Raw genomic sequence first — 17,127 nt, forward strand, 5'->3', positions numbered from 1 at the left:
TCACAACCCTATTAAAACCGGTAGCCTTAAAGTCCAGGCACTGTTAAAGAACACATTGCTCATTCAATATTAGGAAATAAGAGAAATAAAACCAATAAAAAATCCTTACACTGAGCTCATTATTTGCCTGTGTCAAATACTTCACCTATAATAATGCAATAACTTTTTCAAGTAGGTGCTACTGTTGATAGTACTTCACAGAGGAGGAAATGGAGGCACAGAAATGTTAAGTAACTCTCCCCAGATCACATAACTCGTAAGTGGTAGAACCAGGGTTTATACCCAAGGCTGGCTGGCTCCAGAGGCTCCTGCAGGATATAGCCTCTCAAAAGAAGCTGTGACTGTGCTCTATAGAAACTGGTTGAATCAATAAGTTGTTTACTTTCTTTTCCTATTTTTAAATCCCTATATTGACTGTAAGCAAGATCCTCAGAAACTATGGTCCTTGATCATAATTTTAGAACCACTTTTCTAAGCCACACTTTCCTGAAATGCAAAATTTCTTCTATCAGATCAAACCCTAGATTGGTGATTAAAAAATAAACAAGAATATTTTAAGTGATTTTATAGATGTGGGCGAGTAGGTATATTATGTGTACATACTTATATATATACATGAATAGACATAAGTGTGTATACTATGGAATGAAATCCTAACCAAATCAAAAAATTAATACACAGTTGTGGTAAGAGAAAACTATCCCCACCCCCAAAGATGTCCACATCCTAATCCTCAACACATTTGAATATGTTATCTAGCATAGCAAAAGAGACTTTACAGATATAATTTTAGGATTCCTGAGATTAGAAGATTATTTTGGATTATTCAGGTACACCAGATGTAATCATGAGGGTCCCAATGAGAGAGAGGTAGGAGAGTCAGACTCAGAGAGAGACTGGAAGATGTTATGCTGCTGGCTTTGAAAATGGAGGGAGGTACCAAGACCCAAGGAATGCAGGTAAATTTCAGAAACTAGGAGAAAAAAAAATGAGGAGAGGGGGCCAAATTCTCCCTTAGAGCCTTCAGAAGGAATCAGCCCTACCAACATCCTGATTTAATTCCAGTGAAACCCATTTTGGACCTTTGATCTTCAGACTAAAAATAATAAGTTCATGTTGTAATAAGCCATTTAGTCAGTCTATGTAATCTAAGAGTCACAGCAGACCAATACAACCACCTCAATTGAACAACCTAGAATGCATTTTCCCATGTTGAAAAATGAGGAAACCCAGATCCGTCTTAGGCGGCATCCATGGGATTTCTTATCCCTTTTGTCTTCAACTGTGCATCACTTTTCTCATGCTTCTTTCTTTTTCTCTGAATAAAACTAATAATGACTCGTGAGCAGTTACTCTTCTGTAATATCCTGTAATTCCACCTCTCCAGTGCACCACATCTACGGAGAGTCTAGTAGAATCTGAATGCATATCGATTTGTTGATCTCTTTTGCTTATCGCTGTTTTCTGAATTGAGCATCTTATTTATAATTTTCCTGGAATAAAGTAACTACAATATAAACCAAGATGTAATGAAAGAAATAATTTCCCTTTCCCCCCTCTCTTCTTTCCTATTTTTTAAAGCATTTAATTTAAATTTATTTTAGTTTGTGTAGAGTTGACTCTCATACCAGACCTATTACAGAAAGTATGAAATACATTTTGAAAGAAAAGTAACATAAACCAGATACTCCTTTCCTTCTGATATTTAAGAAAGAAAAATAGTTTTGTTTCTGTCCAAAATTTTTGTGTTCATAAAAAATATTTTTGAAGCCCTCAATGCCTATTCCCGTCTTCCTATTGGCTTGTGCTTTTCTGTGTATTTCTATACCCTAACATCAATCCTTTTGCTATGTGCTATTTATTTAGACAGCCCAAACAATGCTGTTATCTAAATTATATGCAAACATGGTCTACTACAAGGATATGTCTTAAATAAGAACTTTAATTTTTCATAGAAATTTGAACATCTAAAAGATGCACCCTGATTTTCCAACATAGTTATTACATAAAAAGTGTTTGTATCTGAAAAATGAGCTTGGTTGTTATAAATTGTTTAAAGACAATACTAACCTGTAAAAAATTTTGCCGATATTGAAAATGAGTTGGCATTTGCCTTCACAAAGTTGAATTACTCACTATTTTTTCTGTCAAGCAGATCACGCTCATGTATACATTTTCCACTCAGAGTGACATTTATCTAACAATGAGAATTTTCTTTTGATCTTTAACTACCTGTGACTTGAAAAAAATAATCTCAATGACCATCTCACCACATGTATTGTTTTGATAAACAATTTAGATATTTAGAGTCATTTTTTTGAATATTAATTTATCAGACTGTGGTTGCCGTCTTCCTCTAGAAAAATGGTGGGCCATGTAGGGCTCTTTTGGGGAGAATTTGTTCACCTTGTTTGCCCTGTCTGTACTATAACTTTGTTCTCATGGGCTATGGATATGTCAGGTTTTGTCCATTCTGCAGGTGGGCTATTCCTGCAAAACAGGTGCTCCAAAGCCTAGCGTTGGAGCCTGTGGTACAAATTACAATCCTTGATTGAGAACCTACAGAGAGGTGGGGTGAGTTTTAGGGATTGAGCACCAAACCCTACTTCATGTTTCCAACAGCTATTCCAAGATACATAGATGTTATGATGAAAAGTAAGCAATATAATTTGATAAATATAAAACACTACAATGTAGATGCAGGTAAAACAGCCCAGCCTGCCCAGAAATTCAAGGAATGTTATCTAAGCCATTTGAAAGAGAGATACAGTATAAGGAGTTGGAGGAGAAAGTCAAGGGGCAAAAAGCGAAGACTGAGGGTCTCCTTTCTTTAAGGCACAGCAACCCCCAACCCTGTACCTCCTCGCTCTCAATAAAATAGGGTGCAGTGATTAACCTGGCTTCTTTTATCTAACAACTGCTCCGCCCATGGGAATGAGCAGCAAAGTCTTAAAATGAATGTGAGTTCCCTTGCCTTTCCAGGTCTCACAGAGAAACAAGAGGAAGGGGCCTCTGGACTTGCTTTTTACTTATGACCATTGTATGTGCCATGTGTGTTTAGAGGGTGAAGACGAAGACCTCAAGGGTCTCAGGTTAATTATTCTAGAGAAAGCTATAGAGGTAAACTTACACTTTGGTTAAGAAGCCATTAAATTGAGGCCTCTAGAATGCTCAGAGTGGATCAAATAAACCCCAATTTATATTTTGAAGCTGTATATTATATAATTTACTAGTGTACAGATACCGAGTTTGTGGTATTTATTAAGTTTAATGTGATCTATCATATCTCTATCATCTATCTATCATTTATTATCTATCTATCATCTATTATCTATCTATCATCTATTATCTATCTATCATCTATTATCTATCTATCATCTATTATCTATCTATCATTACCTACCTATCATTCACTTATGGTTACCATTTGTCATCTACCTATCTCACTAAAAGAACAACCATACAATCAGACTTTTATCTTAAATATGAAAGGAGGTGGTTTTGATTTTATCTTATCACTTGGTACACAAACAAGAACTATTTAGGCACTTAGAAAAGTATATCGCTCCCTAGGAAATTCCAAATAGTGTCTTGAAAATTTGAATGTTACTTTTGGCTTTCTTTTTCTTTTCTTTTCTTTTTTTTTTTTTTTAAACACAGTCAAATTGAAATAGAAGGTGTGACGTTCTATAATGTCATTTTAGATATTACATCTTAATTCAGATAAATATTTTACTTTTTAAATATCAACTTCTCTTTTTTTTTTTCCTTCAATTTAGAAAATTATCCAGTCTTCTCTCCTTTTGTGTACTTACACTCAAATATGAATATTGACTGTGTTTAGTACAGAAATTAAATTTAACTTATACCTTCAAAAAATTTATGCATTCTATCAAATTTGTACATTTGGTCTATGGCCATGCTACCCTGAACAAGCCCGATCCTGTCTGATCTCGGAAGCTAAGCAGGGTGAGGCCTGGCTAGTACTTGGATGGGAGACCACCTAGGAAGACCAAGTGCTGTAGGCATAAAAATAAAAATAAAAAAATAAGGGATTGTAAGATGACAAGGTCCTTGCAATCTGTGAGGTCAACCAAGGATTGCCTCACATAAAAAAAAAGAAAAAAATCGTACATTTGAATCATTCTATTATTTGTGCATTATATCATTCTATAAAGAAGTCAAGAAATATTTATCCAACAATAGGGAAATGAGTGATATAATGGTCAACTGGCAACCCAGCTTTTGCCTCTTTTATTTAGATGACTTAATTCTAGAGAAAAAATTTTGAAGAATTTTATTAAGGCATAGTATTAACCACAAAGGTATTAAGTAAAACATGTTCCTACCCTGACTGCTGCTTTGATGAAAGTTTTTTGGCTTTGTGGAGGACCCCACAGAAACCTGAATTGCCCAAAATTGTTTTATTTGACTGCTTCAGTGTTTTTAATTTTCAGAGTGCTTAAACTTTTACTGCAAAGAGAGAAAGTAATAATTACACAGATGTTTTGTAGTCCATCTCATATATATCTTTTAGTGTATTTTCAAGCAAATTTTTGAATTTAGCAGGCTTCTAAGACACCATCTCATTATTGTATATGGATGATTTAGTGCCTCTTTTGGGAAGTATGTATGTTTATCTGAACCAAGTCAGAAAAAAATATTGAAGTAAAATTTTAGTTTCCTCTTTAGTATCTAGCAGCCAAATTCTCTTGTTGAGTAAGAAACAAAGACACTATTGAAAATCTTTAAGTTTTTGTTTTAACTTTTGTAGTTGTAGATATGTTCCTAGAAAGAAACAATAATGTGTTTGTAAAAAGGATGCAGAAGTACCATGAATAAAAAAAAGATTTTTATGAGATTATTAATATAACAAGATAATTTTCACAAAATTAATAATAATACAAATTCTGAACTCAAGACAGTTATGCACAATGTCAGTAAGAAGAGAACTACACTTAAGTTGGATCTAATAAGATCCAACTATAAGTTCTCTTAAAAAATTATGGTTTTAGTTTCGTGGTAGTTCTGAGCATGTCCCTATATACATGAAATATGATGTTCTGTTTTTTGACAGTTTTATAATAAAGTTTTTTATAACTTTTTTTAAAGAGATAAAGTTCATGGTTAATTTTTAAGTATTACTTATCATGAAAAAGAAAAGAGATGAAGTTAAGTCCATCGTGACATATGACCATTGCTATACATTTTTAAAATAAAATATCAGATTTTGAGTTTATACCTTAGATTTTATAACTTTAATTAACTGTATTTAGACATAGTATGTCAAGTATTTTACTCTGTCTAATTCATAAAGCCTCCTGAAGTTGAGAAATGACTTCTGTTCATGTATCTAACTCATGGCACAGTTTTTCAGGCAGAAAATCAGAGAGTGAGCTAGATGGATTATGATTCGTCTTTAACAGATGGCAGAGAGGAGTCTAAAATAGAAACGTATATGCCGTGCTGTGATGGGGCTAGGTTCTGCTTTGCTGCACCTTGTGTAGTGAGCAACAATAGTCTGGCACATCAGGGGGGAGATTACCTGGGAAATTGGTAACATTCCCATAGCTCAAAGGATAATTGGCAAGTAGAAAAGTTCGAAGTTTACTAAATGTATCTACTCAAACAAGATGGCTTCTTCCTCAAATGGCCAAACATTTTAACTTACATTCTGATTTCACTTTATCTCTGATATATCTATGTAGTATTTACCCTCAACTGTTTAAGAAAATCCAGTTTTCAGTAGTTTATTTATTTTGATTTGTTTCCTATTTTCAGATAATGGGATGAAGTCAACTGAGTCTCCTGTGGGTGTTCTATAAACTCAGTCATATGCAATGTCTGTATCGCATGGTTGTGAGCATTCTCACTTGCTAATGATGGATGCAGGACATACTCATCCCTTCTCCTTTCCCTACTCTATTCAGGTCTTTGTATTTCCGAATCTCTCCACATTCCCCCTCTTTGTCTTCAATCCTGTTTTTCCACCTGAGCCCATCATCCTTCTTGCATCTAGCTCTTTCTTTTTGGACCCTGTCTTCTGCCTATATTCCTTTTGTTCTCTTGCCTCTAATTTCCCAGAAATCTATTACAAACATGCTCTGGAGTTAGGTGGGAAATCTTTCACCAAGGTGGCAGAAATGAAAACTTCCTGAATTTCCTTCCCACTTCCCCCAGCTCACCCTCACTAGTCCTGCTTTTATCCAAATGACCTGTATATACACTTCAGCCAAAGACACTAGCTTTTTGTATGCAAGTCTCAGAAGCAGTTAATTTGCATCTATTTTAAATGCCAAAGTTTTGCTTTGTTTTGTTTAGTTTTCCTTCTCTGGAGCCTGTATTTTTTTGTTTGTTTGTTTGTTTGTTTTGTTTGTTTGTTTGTTTTTTTAAGTGAACAATTGCCAAAGCGTGATAATTCAGAGTCTTGGATTTTTTGGCCTCAATGAAAAATTTCAGAAGTGGAGGGGGCTACTTATTTTGACTTGTGAATAGACTTCATATTGAGGGAAAACTGGATATTACTGGAGTCTGTACTTATGGTGTCATTTTGCTTTCGCCTGTTTGTTTTTGTGAAATAATGAAATTGTGAGGAAAAATATGCTATCGCTTCAGATCAGCAGACTAATCTTGTTTGTCAACCAGTTGTTGCTGTTACCGGAATAGTGATTATTCTCATTTCTCTTACCAAGAAACATCCTTCTAGGTCAAAGCATGGCGTGGTGACAGCATGTTTCTACTTATTGATTGAGGTCAAAGGGTAGATAGTACTTGCAATAGCTTCATGAATCAGGTCTGTGACAGAATGGAGCCTAACGAAGTTAACAGGCTAGGAACCAGAGTGAATATAGCAAGTGAGGTTGATCCGTGAAAACCAGAGATTATCAGTTAGTCATTCTTAGACACTCACTATGAGCCTGGCTGGCTACTGGGCATATTTATATGTAAGTCAAAATACCCAGCACCTGTCCTCTCTAAGGATTGTAAAGAGTATCACAACTTTTAATGAGTGGAAGATAGAATGTCAAGCAATCCTGATCAGAAAACAAGAAAGGTTATGTCAGAGGTTATAAGTGTAATGGAAAATTTAAGAATTAGTAGTTAGAAATGGGCTTAGATCAGTATTTATGCTATATTAGTGCTATATAATCAACAACCATAAGACCGGCATGCTGTATAACAATAAGCAAATATTTTTGTTCATAAATTTAGAATTGGCTGGGTGGTTCTGCTGATCTGGGCCAAGCCAGTTGATCTTGGGTGGGCTCGTTCATGCATTTGAAACTAGTTGGTGGATCAGATGAGGGCTAGTTAGTGGAAGATATCTTTAGCTGAGATGATTGGTCTCTGCTCCATATGGTCTCTCATCCTCCAGAAGGTCTGGGCTTGTTCTCATTGCAAAGATGGAGTTCCAAGAGAGTGAGAGTACACAAAGCTTCTTGAGACCTAGGCTCAGAAGTGGCCCATTGTTATGTTCACCATACGCTATTGACTAAAGCGAGTTACAAGGTCAGCCCTGTTTTATGAACTGGGAAAACAGACACTACTTTTTGATGGGAAGAGTTGCAAACCCACATTGCAAAGGGTGTAGATAGAGGGAAGCCATTACTTGGGGGTAAACAACCCAATCTACCACAGTATCATAACCAATTGCAAAGTAAACAGTCACTACAGAAAAAATGTTTCTCTGAAATAACATAGGATTGAAGTAATTAGAAAACAGAACAGATCATACATCTCTAGCAAGTAAGGCAGAGAGGCTGTGAGTTGAATGAGTTATCTGGGGCTCAGAGTTCCTCTACTAGAGCCAGTTCTTTTGACACATTGCTTAACTGTGGCGTGCAACAAGTGGTTTCTGCTAAATCGGGTATTATTCATCGGTCACAGCTGGGTTAGGTGCTGTCTTTCCTGATACTGGCGGGAAATTGGTGCTAATCTTGAGTTTACACTGCCAGTCAGGCATTTCAGATCTGAGTCAAACTAAAGGAATTAACCTGAAGGAACTGGATTAAGACAAAACAAAACAAAACAAAACAGTGATTCAAATTATTAGTTAAACCATGAAAAATAAGCTTTCCGTGTTTCTGTTATTCCGTTTCAGAAGAAGAAAAATAGACAGTAGATAAAAAATTTTGTTAAAAATTAAAAAAAAAACATGAAGAAGAATTTAAAATGATAAGATAAGAACGCATCAGTGAACATGAAGAGTCAATGAGTTTGTTCTAGAAGAGTGAACAAAGGGCATGGGATCCAAACATGTAAAGAAAGTTTTGAAAAAAGACAAGCACTCATTTCTCTATTAGGTAAGAATTGAAAGAGGCCTACTTGCAAAAAGAAAAATACAAAGATGGGAAACTATGTAATTAAAGCCAACTGGACACTGGAATGTGTAGCTAAAAATAACTTATTTTCAATCTTTGCCCCTAGAGAATTAAAATTAGATTCAAACTACCTGCAGCGAGAGATTGTTCAGAGAGCACAATTTGTGTGTTGGGCAGTTTGCAGGATGACCTCATCTTAAGGTGTTTTGTGACTTTTTTTTTTTGGATTTATACTGTGTGCATCTTTCTTACCTTTTAGACTTATCTTAATAGTTTCTCTTTCCCCTAAAATATTTTCATGGCCTACTTTATGTTTTTTTAGACAGTTCCTTGTTTCCAGTTATCTAGAATATCCACCCAAAAACATTCTCGGGTTTGCCTCTTTAAATGTTCCATAAGAGGCTTTGAAAAAATGGAAATGAAACATTAACTATCAGAGAGAATATTATAACATTGGAGAGTCATTGTTTATGATCAATCATGCGGGAGTTAAGACACCTGGACCTAAATTCTGTCTTACAAGTTATGTGACAAAAAAGGCACATTTCTTTAAACCTAAGTTTCTCTATTTGTAAAATGACAATGAAAACAACAGTATTTATGTATGTCAATTAAATATTGCGGCAGAAGATAAAATCTTACCACAACCGCTTAAAAATGTGAAAAGTAATTATCTCTTGTAATAAGATGTCTTAAGTCAGAGATGCCCAGTTTATGATATGAGAAGGATCCCAGGTTCTCTCTACTGTTCTGCCTTCTATAAGGTTTTCTTCCCTTAGGTATTACAATGTTTAAACCAAGCAGAGAAGATCTTTTTCTGAGTTTCTCTGTTAATGCATGTTATGGGCTGAATTGTGTCTCCCTAAAATCCATGTTAAAATCCTAACCTTGAGTCCCTTAGTTTGTAACCATTAGAGATAAGTTCCTTATCAGACTTAATTAAGGCTCAGTGAGGCCGTAGGGGTGGGCTCTAATCCAATATGACTGTGTCTTTATAAGAGAAGAGGTGAGGACACAGACCCACTAAGAGGGAAGACCATGCGAAGACACAGGGAGAAGACAACCATCAACAAGCCAGGAAGAGAAGCCTCAGAAGAAATCAAAGCTGCCAACACCTTGATCTTGAACTTCCAGCCACCAGAAATGTGAGAAAATCAGTTTCTGTTGTTTAAGCCATCTAATTCGTGACACTTTGTCATGGCAGCCCTAACAAACTAAAATAATGTGCAAAGAAGCCTTATTCCAAAAACCTTTTCATCAGACTCGCCCTCAGAAATCACTGGCCATGATTGGGTATATGTCTAATGCTAATTCACACACTAGCAAGGGAAGTGGAATTATCATAACTGACTTAATGAAGTCTCAGCTTTGTCAAAGATAGTGAACACCAGAAGGGAAAAAAAAGAGGTTTTGTTTAAAAGGGAGAAAAAGAAATTATAGCAAGAAAAAATTGGTACTCAGTGCTTTCTCTACCTTATGGGTTGTTGTGAGGAAAAAAAACTAGAAAATGTGTGAAAGACGGTATGGTGCCTTCTACACGGAATTATTTATTATTATAATTAAGCTTAATTTAGCTGGAGTTCACAGGATCAATGCCTTGGAATTCTTTAGAGAAGGATGTTTTATTATTTCAGTGGCACTCGTTTTGGGAAAACACATATGTTACACAATATTTTTCACACTGCAAGCAGCATTGTAAGATAATTCCAACATAAATCTAATACTAAATAATTATATCAGTAATGTATTGTCTCATCTAAAGAAAGGATTTACATAATAGTTGATGATTTATTTATCTACAAACCCATGCCCTTTTTTAAAATACTTTTTTGTATTGAAATGCCAACTCTGTAGTAAGTTGAATGATGACCCATGGAACGACATGTCCTCATTCGAATTCCCTGAACCTGTGACTGTGACCCTATTTGGAAAAAGTTTCTTTGCAGAGGTAATGAAGGTAAAGATCTTAAGATGCAGAGGTCATCTTGAATATTCCAAGTGTTCACTAAACGCAATGACGAGTGTTCTTATAAAACATACATAGGAGTAGACAGGCCCACAGAGAAGTCGATAAGAAGACAGAGCAGAGAGAATTGTGCCCACAAGCCAAGGAATGCTGATAGCAGCAGAAAGCTGGGAGAGGCAAGGAAGCCTTCTCTCCTGGAGCCTCCACAGGGACTGCAGACCTGCCAATACCTCGATGTTAGACTTCTGGCCTCCAGAACTGTGAGTAAATAAGTTTCTGTTCTTTTAGGCCACCAAATTTGTTGCAATTTCTTATAGCAGCCTCAGGAAACTAATGCAAATCCCATGCCTGTCGGTTTCAATTATTTTGATATATTGTTTAGAATGTGCAATTCCTGAGCTATTATGATTTTTTAAAACTATTCTCTGTGTTGATTTATCTAGGAGAAAGTGAAAGATGAATTCAAGTTGAAATACTGTATGGATATAAATCTGAATGCCTAATTTGCCATAATTTGTCATCTTTTTGAAGAGGAATGTGTCTTTAAGATGTCAAACATCATGAATGGTCTCATGCGCGATGTACACTTTTAGTCTCCATGAGTGTGAAAATGCATTTTCACCCCTAACTTCTTTGTAAATAGTAATTATAATAAATTTCTTTTGATAACTTTAAGTCTCTCTAAGGTCTATAGTCCATTGAGCCATTTGCAATTGCCCTCCCCACCCTCTATCCCCTATTGCCCTATTGGGAGAGAGAGAGAGAGAGAGAAAGAGAGAGAGAGAGAGAGAGAGAGAGAGAGAGAGAGAGAGAGAGAGAGAAAGGAGAGAGAGAGGGAGAGAGAGGGAAAGGATGTGTTAAGATGTTCTTTGAAAATATATGCAGAATTATGCTTAAAGAGGAGAATTTCTTCCATTATTTCATAAATTTTCAGGTAAGTTCTATCTTATACCACAGATAGTAATCAAAAATGAAATTTATTAAATAATTGGGCAGTTCTAATGTGTAATTTCCTGTACTTATGTGCCTAATGAGGTGTAAATAATTCTCACATTGTCACAACAAACCTTAATATTTGAAAGAAAAGAAAAATCTAAACTTTTAAATCAGATCAGGAACGTACTAGCAAGTGGCAGGCTGAGTGTTGTGACTACGAAGAAATAAAACATACCTCATTTTGAAGACTTGCTAAAAAAAGCAGAAAAAAAAATTGAAATGTCTAGAATTATTCAGTACTGAATGATACCAACTACTTTGGGTTTTTCATTTTGATTTTACATAGTTGGCTTACAACCATTCCAGTGGGGGGAAATAGTTTTGTTTTATTATTTGATATTTTGCTTGATTTTGGCTGTTTCTTGGTATTCATGCCCATATTCTACAGGCAAAATGTGTACTTAGTCAAGTGCCAAGTTCAACCTAAGAACAGCAGTAATAAAAATCTTCTAAGAGTATAGGGATGGATTATAATGATTAGTTTTAAGGTCCAAAAATACCCACATTGTAGAAACCTTGGGAAATTTCTGCCAAAGACATGGTCTTTTAATTTATTTTCTGAATAAAAAAAAAAAAAGGAAAATAAAAAGAACTAATTTCTTTCAGGCATTAAACTCAAGGTAATTCACATATTAAAACCTTTACTTCATTACTTTCACTTGGTTGTGTTAAGGAGTAGTATATTCGAAGCAGCACTGCAGTGTTTATTCTAGTTTCTAAAGAAAGATTATTCTGAGAATCAAGATGTCTAAGCAGTTAACACCACAGCCGTCTTCAGTTGCCAAGAAAATGGGAAAATTTGAATTCTGCAAAACAAATTTGTTAAGCTATGTGTTTGTATTTTGATTGTAACTACTTGCTTTGTTATTGGTTTTATCTTTACTATCCTCCTATTTCTTTTTGCTTCTACTTCTATGTCTTGGTTTTCAGTGGGTTGTACTGACAAAGATCTGGCCGTTACCATCTCTAATAGTTTTATTTGACTCGATTGCTAACTTGCAACAAGAAATCTTGGGAGAAACTGCATAGGGAAATTTCATTATGACTTTGATTTCAGTTTATAGTAGACAGATACTTTTCTAATACATTTGCATCTGTACATTTCAGTGTTGGATAAGACCCTAATGTGAAGTAGATATGATTTTTCTTTACCTTCTTTCAATATATAATTTGCCTCCTCAACTCCTAGTGGAAGTAAGGTCTTTATGTAGATCATACCTCACTTATTTATTAATTTAACAAACATAGCGCTCATCCATAATGTATACTTGTGCTAGAGAAACTACTGTGGGGATATTCAAAAGAACATGAGAGTAGTATTCTGTCAAGTGATAAGAAGCGTACACTTAGGTAAACCATAACTCAAGATATGATAAATCACATCATAGATGCAACTAGAGAAATGTGGAAAACGTCCTATTTCTAATCAATGCAAAAATAAATTAAACCGTACTTTTAAAAACATGTAGAGTTTTATTCAGTAAATACAGAGGTAAGGGAACTGGAGGAGATATCTAAGAGCAGCTAAGTACAGCTACAAATATATGCGGGCGGGAAAGGTAACACCGAGGAAGGACAACAGTAGTGTTGCCGGCTTAGAAACTTTGGCTTGGAAAGTGGATCTAGGATATGTCACGCAGGGCCTTAACGATTATTAATAAAAATCATGACATGGGTTAATTTTCCTTTAGTAGGATTAATGAGGCCACCATTCACAGACTATGATCCCCAGACCACATACATCAGACTCACATGGAGATGCTTATTAAATAGCTTGTCTACTACACTGGTTTATCTGGGATGGTGGTGGTGGTGGTGGTGGTGCAATGCTCTGGAAGTGATTGTTATTCTCAAGGGGTCTTAAGAACTACAAGGATACAGGGGAAAAACAATGCAGGAAGGTTGAAAGACCCGTTAGGAAGTAACTGTGATATCCAGGGAAGATAAGAACCACAGCTCTGTGAAGGAAGGAAAGTATAGGTGTTGAAAATTCATTGAAACTTTTATATAATGTGTATCTGCTTTCACTTAACTCACAATTATAAGCATCTTAATCATACCGTTTTCAATCAATAGCAGATAAGAAACAAAAAAGTAGAAATAGAAAAGGGTTCCCAGAGGAAGGCTCATAAAAAAATCAAAAAGAAAGAGCTGAATCGCCATGCAGATGAGGGATGATTTATTATGAAGAAAAAATATGAGTTAATGCTCATAATTATGTTATCATCATCAACAAAAGGATGATATTTTTAACCACTGTCTATGAAAGTGTGAAATTCAGTTGATAAAGCTTTTCATCAGAATGGCTATAAAATAAAAATTGTGCACTTGAATGGTAAGGTTCATGTTTGAAAAGCATTTAATTCCAGAGAACAGCATCTTATTCCTTTAGGGCATTCCAACAATGCCCTAAAATTAAAAACATTAATTTATTTCTTTATTTTACATTTAATTATTTGTGCCTATTGACAAGACAGACACAATGTAAGTGACTTACAAAAAAATCAACTCAACATCATTTTTCATCTTCCATGAATTTTGATAGCTCTTTCTATTCATCTTTCTGGGACATGAGATCACAGCTTCACTTAAGTGGACATAAACTTCCTGTCATATTTCACATTTTCTTTCTAAGAATTTCTGCCTACACAGTATCAATTTTCTCTTTTTTTAAACTTTTTTTGTGCTCTAGACTTTTAAACCTGCATCAATTATCTAGAATGATCTAAGCTCTCAACCAATATAAAGTTATTTTTTACATATTTTAGGCATGCTAACGAACTTTCTCTATTTTGAATGCTATTCTGCATTACAAAGAGACAAATGTGCATTGCTTTATGAGGTTTATGGGGGAAGTCAGTCTTAATTGCATATGTGTTAATTGGAAGATGGGGATCTTTAACTTTTCTTTATATGCCATGTGGCATATTAAAATTACCCTTCCTATATAATCTCATTTACTATGTGTTTATTGAACAACTAATAATGTTGTATCAGGAACAATGAGAGATGCAAAGGAAATGTGACCCATAATGTTATTTGTGTGCTTGAATCCAGTAGAGTAGAAAATGTACACAAACAACACAAAGAATTACCAAGGTCAAGTTGTAGGAGGTTTAATATTTGAATAGAGCAAGGTAGCCAAGAGAGGAAATATCATGGTATGAAAAGGTATGTGGAAGTAGTTTCAAGATTCTCTCTTTTTAAATCATGGCCATGAAATGCTCTTACTTGGAACCATAAATACTTTCTCTGTTGTTGAGATTTCGAAAGAGCTTATTTTTTATTATAACAAAGTTAAATTGTGAAATTTAAAAGCTTCAATAAATAAACCAGAAAATAGAAAAGGGTTAAAAAATAATTTCTCACATTCTCTTAGTATAACAAACTATAAATAATCAATGCATTGAATGCCTTTGGATTTTTTAATGTCTTTTTTAAGTGTCATTGACAATATTATTATTTTTATAATTTGGACAGTGGATTGGATTTCTGAAACAACCCAAAAGTATTTTATTACAAATATTAAATAAGGTGAGCTTGGAGACAAAATATACTGTGATTATAAGACACCAAAATTGGAACAGGGTGGTTTAGTGCAAAGAGCATCTCACTTTTATAATTATGAAATCTACCATTTATTTCATGCTGGTTATAAGCCGGGGTCTATGTATTATCTCATATATCTTATAACAAATTTGTGAAGTTATTCTAATCTCCATCTTACTAAAACTAATAGAATAAATAGCTGGTAAAAGGAACAAGTAGATACTAACACGAGTCTTTTCTTCTTCTAAAGCCCATTGTTTTAGTTTTTATGATTTAATATTTTCTAATTGCAATTAGAAAACCTAAAATAATTTTTATGCTTTTTGGGTTTTGTGACTTTGATCAAGTCACTTAAATTCTCTAATCCTGAATTTTTTAGTTTCAAAACAAGATTACATCTATCCTAAATTAGCTAGAAGAGATTATAGTGAGGATTAAATGAGATAATTACCTAAAAATGATTGTAAAACATGAAGAAAATACAAACATGTAACACAATGTGAAGATAACTAGAAATAAAGCATTTATTAACAATATTTTGAGTAATGGTATCAATCATGGCACACAGTGATACAGCCTTTGAGGGTAACTTCTTTGAAAGAAACTGCTATTTGGTTGTAGATACATTTATTTAAAAAAAAATAAATAAAAGTAAGCCTTAGTATGTAGGCTACAGTTACCCCCTAGGCTACACATATTCACCAAAAGAACTACAAATTTAATGCAAAATATATTCAATATGATTATTTGTCCTCAAATAGATAAACACAGGTAGCAGAATTTTTTACTCTCTAAGCAATTATATTAGCATCACAGGGAATCAGATTCAGAGGTAAGTATGCACACAGTACACACACACACACAAACAACACACACACAAACACACACATAGACATACTCACACATATATGGATTGATAGATGGACAAATTGCCAGTAGTTATTGAAAAAATACTTGGAGAAGCTGGTTTTAAGACTGATTAAATCAGCTGTAGTTGACCTCATAGAAAGAGACAATAATTTGGAAGACTAAGAAAAAGGCAGTACAGAGCACACTGGACTTAATCTTAATGCCTAGATGTTGGTCTTAAGACCTCGGCTTAGTATTCTGTGACTTGGACTATTCACTTAATCACATGGAACCTCTTTTCAATCCTTGTGAAAACATCTTAATGCTTACTATTCCTGCATATAGGGTTTAGATTTAAGCTAGTTCCCAGAAATGAGGAACTGTATCTTACACATTTTGGCATCCCCAAAACCTAGTTCATTACCTGGCAAAGACAGATGCTTGAGAAATGGAAATGAAAGCATCTTATAAACCATACGTATATTCATGTTTTTCCTTATTCATTTGAAAACATTCTTTCAGGCAACTTCTACCTTGCCTATTTTTATGTGACTCTGGAGTAGTGAATAATATTGAATTATTTCAACTTCTCTGAATACAACCCAAGTAGTCATCTTGATGTGATGCATTTAAATCATATACACGTCATCTATTTCTTGTGCTCAGACTGGCTAAAATGTCAGCGCCATCAATTAATGGGTGAGATTAAATTAGTACAATGCAAATGATATAACAGGAATACATGCAGTTTTCACTAAGTTATTATTCTTTTTAATGAGGCCTATCATGATATCATCTATTGATGTAAAAGTCATCTGATGTTTGAATAGTGGGCTTGTCTGGAGTGTGATTATGTTTATTCCCTGATGATATTATACCTGGTCTAGCTAAATGCAATATTCTGAGGTTTATCCTTGAGCTAATTGCTCTGATAATCACTGAATTGCATTTTCTCAAAAACAGGTATTATCTAAAACTAGATCATGATTATTAAATAACTTCATTTCAACTAAGGAATTATATTACATATGCAAATGTGTCCTCTGTTGCTTTTAAGCATAGTGATATTTGCCATTTGGAAAGAAAAGCTTCCAATTTTGAAAGGACAGACTGAAAAATGATCAGAAAGTTCAAAGTGCCTAACTCAATGGAATTTATCTTGTTTTCCAAATAACTTCCAGTTAACTCCACACAACACTCTTTAAAACACAAATTTTTTGCACAGTTTATTTAGAGTGCTGTTTTTAAGGGATTTTAGCAACTGAAACCCTATTCCAATGTCTAGGTCCAGGGAAGACATGTAAGCATGCTTTCATCATAAGCTCTCATAGACTTGGTGGAAAATTATATTTTGGTTAAGACGCAAGGTATAGAGCTGGAAAATAGATGTCTTTTAATTAAAAAACCCATAGGATAGTGGTTAGTGGAAATTATAATTGTCTTTCT

General features: G+C 34.5%; 1 pseudogene; it reads left to right on the forward strand.

The window, feature by feature from the left end:
- Positions 1 to 3,909: 3,909 nt before the first annotated feature.
- Positions 3,910 to 4,028, forward strand: LOC118602012 (annotated as a pseudogene).
- Positions 4,029 to 17,127: the final 13,099 nt, after the last annotated feature.

Source organism: Rousettus aegyptiacus, unplaced genomic scaffold, assembly GCF_014176215.1.
Source record: "Rousettus aegyptiacus isolate mRouAeg1 unplaced genomic scaffold, mRouAeg1.p scaffold_m13_p_4, whole genome shotgun sequence".
Lineage (NCBI taxonomy): Eukaryota > Metazoa > Chordata > Mammalia > Chiroptera > Pteropodidae > Rousettus > Rousettus aegyptiacus.